Below are 5,000 nucleotides of genomic sequence, written 5' to 3' on the forward strand. Positions count from 1 at the left end.
GCTGGACCGTTGTCAAGTCATGACTGATTTGTAGATTTGGTCATCGTCCAAGGACGGAGCGAAATGTTGTTGAAAGATTTCTCTCTCGTGCAAGTACAGGTGTTTTTTGTATCGTAATTCTCTTATAAGTACAGGTGTTTTCCACTGCACCTCTCGTACAAGGACAGGTGTTTTCACTGCACCTCTCGTACAAGGACAGGTGTTTTCACTGCACCTCTCGTACAAGGACAGGTGTTTCCACTGCACCTCTCGGACAAGGACAGGTGTTTTCACTGCACCTCTCGTAGAAGGACAGGTGTTTCCACTGCACCTCTCGTACAAGGACAGGTGTTTTCACTGCACCTCTCGTACAAGGACAGGTGTTTTCCACTGTACCTCTCGTACAAGGACAGGTGTTTTCACTGCACCTCTCGTACAAGGACAGGTGTTTTCCACTGTACCTCTCGTACAAGGACAGGTGTTTCCACTGCACCTCTCGGACAAGTACAGGTGTCTTCACTGTACCTCTCGTACAAGGACAGGTGTTTTCACTGCACCTCTCGTACAAGGACAGGTGTTTTCACTGCACCTCTCGTACAAGGACAGGTGTTTTCACTGCACCTCTCGTACAACTACAGGTGTTTTCACTGAATCTCTCGTACAACTACAGGTGTTTTCACTGCACCTCTCGTACAACTACAGGTGTTTTCACTGAATCTCTCGTACAAGGACAGGTGTTTTCACTGCACCTCTCATACAAGTACAGGTGTCTTCACTGCACCTCTCGTACAAGTACAGGTGTTTTCACTGCACCTCTCGTACAAGGACAGGTGTTTTCACTGCACCTCTCGTACAAGGACAGGTGTTTTCACTGCACCTCTCGTACAAGTACAGGTGTTTTCACTGCACCTCTCGTACAAGGACAGGTGTTTTCACTGCACCTCTCGTACAAGGACAGGTGTTTTCACTGCACCTCTCGTACAAGGACAGGTGTTTTCACTGTACCTCTCGTACAACTACAGGTGTTTTCACTGCACCTCTCGTACAACTACAGGTGTTTTCACTGCACCTCTCGTACAAGTACAGGTGTTTTCACTGTACCTCTCGTACAAGGACAGGTGTTTTCACTGCACCTCTCGTACAACTACAGATGTTTTCACCTGCTCGTCATACAAGTACAGGTGTTTTCACTGTACCTCTAGTACAAGTACAGGTGTTTTCACTGTACCTCTCGTACAAGTACAGGTGTTTTCACTGCACCTCTCGTACAAGGACAGGTGTTTTCACTGCACCTCTCGTACAAGTACAGGTGTTTTCACTGTACCTCTAGTACAAGTACAGGTGTTTTCCACTGTACCTCTCGTACAAGTACAGGTGTTTTCACTGTACCTCTAGTACAAGTACAGGTGTTTTCCACTGTACCTCTCGTACAAGTACAGGTGTTTTCACTGTACCTCTAGTACAAGTACAGGTGTTTTCCACTGTACCTCTCGTACAAGTACAGGTGTTTTCACTGTACCTCTAGTACAAGTACAGGTGTTTTCACTGTACCTCTCGTACAAGGACAGGTATTTTCACTGCACCTCTCGTACAAGTACAGGTGTTTTCACTGTACCTCTCGTACAACAAGGTGTTTTCACTGTACCTCTCGTACAAGGACAGGTATTTTCACTGTACCTCTCGTACAAGTACAGGTGTTTTCACTGTACCTCTCGTACAACAGCAGGTGTTTTCACTGTACCTCTCGTACAAGCACAGGTGTTTTCACTGTACCTCTCGTACAAGGACAGGTATTTTCACTGTACCTCTCGTACAAGTACAGGTGTTTTCACTGTACCTCTCGTACAAGTACAGGTGTTTTCACTGTACCTCTCGTACAAGTACAGGTGTTTTCACTGTACCTCTCGTACAAGTACAGGTGTTTTCACTGTACCTCTCGTACAAGGACAGGTATTTTCACTGTACCTCTCGTACAAGTACAGGTGTTTTCACTGTACCTCTCGTACAAGTACAGGTGTTTTCACTGTACCTCTCGTACAACTACAGGTGTTTTCACTGTACCTCTCGTACAAGTACAGGTGTTTTCACTGTACCTCTCGTACAAGGACAGGTATTTTCACTGTACCTCTCGTACAAGTACAGGTGTTTTCACTGTACCTCTCGTACAAGTACAGGTGTTTTCACTGTACCTCTCGTACAACTACAGGTGTTTTCCACTCTACTTCTCGTTTATTACGAGAATTATTTTTCAGCGCCATATTTGTTTCAGCGTCCACTCCTGTCGTGTTTCCCTGACAACCCCAGGTCTCTCTCTCTCTCTCTCTCTCTCTCTCTCTCTCTCTCTCTCTCTCTCTCTCTCTCTCTCTCTCTCTCTCTCTCTCTCTCTCTCTCTCTCTCTCATTTTCTTGACTTTCTCTTTACAAAATGAATACATATACATTTTGTATTTAATTTTGGACTAATGAATTTTGGATATAATTCAGGTGATAGTGACTCCAGCTCTGCTGGAAGACTTAAATATCCTCACCGACACTACTGACACAGTAGTGTCAGCTGAGGCTGACACTACTGTGTGTGTGTGTGTGTCAGTAGTGTCAGCTGACATTATTCAAGGACACAGAACGGGTGCCCAGGAGAGGAACGCTTTTGTGTATTAGGGTCAATGAAGAGGAAATATGTAGCAAATGATCAATGAGGCTGGCCAGAAGCTGAGTCTCGACCCTCGCAAACACAAGCCGGCGAGTACACATTCCCACACCCACACACACACACACGTCCACACACGCACATCCATACACGCACATCCACACATGCACACCCACTCAGACAAGGGTCAGTCCTGGTGCCAGTGCTATTTTTGGTATATGTGACTGACATGATGGAAGGGATAGACTCAGAAGTGTTCCTGTTCGCAGATGATGTGAAGTTAATGAGAAGAATTAAATCAGATGAGGACCAGGCAGGACTACAGAGAGACCCGGACAAGCTGGACATGTGGTCAAGTCTGTCCAGGTCTCGAATTTAATCCAACCAAATGCAAAGTTACGAAGATCGGGGAAGGGCAAACAAGACCGCAGACAGAGTATAGGCTAGGTGGCCAAAGACTGCAAACCTCACTCAAGGAAAAGGATCTTGGGGTGAGCATAATACCGAGCATATCTCCTGAGGCACACATCAACCAGATAACTGCTGCAGCATATGGACGCTTGGCAAACCTGAGATTAGCGTTCCGATACCTCAGTATGGAATCGTTTAAGTCTCTGTACACCGTGTACGTCAGGCCCATACTGGAGTATGCAGCACCTGTTTGGAATCCACACCTGGTCAAGCACGTCAAGAAATTAGAGAAAGTCCAAAGGTTTCCAACAAGACGAGTCCCAGAGGTAAGGCTCTTGGAGCAGGGAGAGAGTGGACCTAGTAGCGACCATTGAAGAGGCGGGGCCAGGAACTGTGAATCGACTCCTGCAACCACAAATAAGTGAGTACAAATAGGTGAGCATACAGACACATACACACACACAGACACACACACACACACACACACACGCACACACACACACACACACACACACACACACACACATACACACACACAGACACACACACACACACACACACACGCACACACACACACACACACACAGACTGGCAGGGGATTTACATAAAAGCGAGTTCAGTCTTATTTACATTTCCAGGAAACAATCATTTAATCTTTGTCTGAACGTGAAACACTGATTAATGAAGGAGTGTTACCTAAACATTCGCATTAATGAAGGAGTGTTACCTAAACATTCGCATTAATGAAGGAGTGTTACCTAAACATTCGCATTAATGAAGGAGTGTTACCTAAACATTCGCATTAATGAAGGAGTGTTACCTAAACATTCGCATTAATGAAGGAGTGTTACCTAAACATTCGCATTAATGAAGGAGTGTTACCTAAACATTCGCATTAATGAAGGAGTGTTACCTAAACATTCGCATTAATGAAGGAGTGTTACCTAAACATTCGCATTAATGAAGGAGTGTTACCTAAACATTCGCATTAATGAAGGAGTGTTACCTAAACATTCAGATTAATGAAGGAGTGTTACCTAAACATTCGCATTAATGAAGGAGTGTTACTTAAACATTCACATTAATGAAGGAGTGTTACCTAAACATTCGCATTAATGAAGGAGTGTTACCTAAACATTCAGATTAATGAAGGAGTGTTACCTAAACATTCGCATTAATGAAGGAGTGTTACTTAAACATTCACATTAATGAAGGAGTGTTACCTAAACATTCGCATTAATGAAGGAGTGTTACCTAAACATTCGCATTAATGAAGGAGTGTTACCTAAACATTCGCATTAATGAAGGAGTGTTACCTAAACATTCACATTAATGAAGGAGTGTTACCTAAACATTCACATTAATGAAGGAGTGTTACCTAAACATTCACATTAATGAAGGAGTGTTACCTAAACATTCACATTAATGAAGGAGTGTTACCTAAACATTCACATTAATGAAGGAGTGTTACCTAAACAAACATTCACATTAATGAAGGAGTGTTACCTAAACATTCACATTAATGAAGGAGTGTTACCTAAACATTCACATTAATGAAGGAGTGTTACCTAAACAAACATTCACATTAATGAAGGAGTGTTACCTAAACATTCACATTAATGAACGAGTGTTACCTAAACATTCACATTAATGAACGAGTGTTACTTAAACATTCACATTAATGAACGAGTGTTACCTAAACATCAAACACAGATTAACTTACGTGTTTCAGCTAAATTTCAGCTCTGTTATCCAGCAACATAATATTTACACGAATGATTTACAGAATGGAGATTTACGTAATAATATCAACTAGAGGCAAGGATTTACACATATTTCTGAAGAATTAGAGCTTAGAGCTGACATAAATTATGTAACGTCCAGAAGGGTTACAGGTTAAAAATAGTATAAACTTGTTTTAATTACCGCTGGAGACTTAAGGATATTTTTTAAGTTTAAGTAAT

The sequence above is a fragment of the Cherax quadricarinatus genome, chromosome 29, assembly GCF_038502225.1.
Source record: "Cherax quadricarinatus isolate ZL_2023a chromosome 29, ASM3850222v1, whole genome shotgun sequence".
NCBI classification, from domain to species: Eukaryota; Metazoa; Arthropoda; class Malacostraca; order Decapoda; family Parastacidae; genus Cherax; species Cherax quadricarinatus.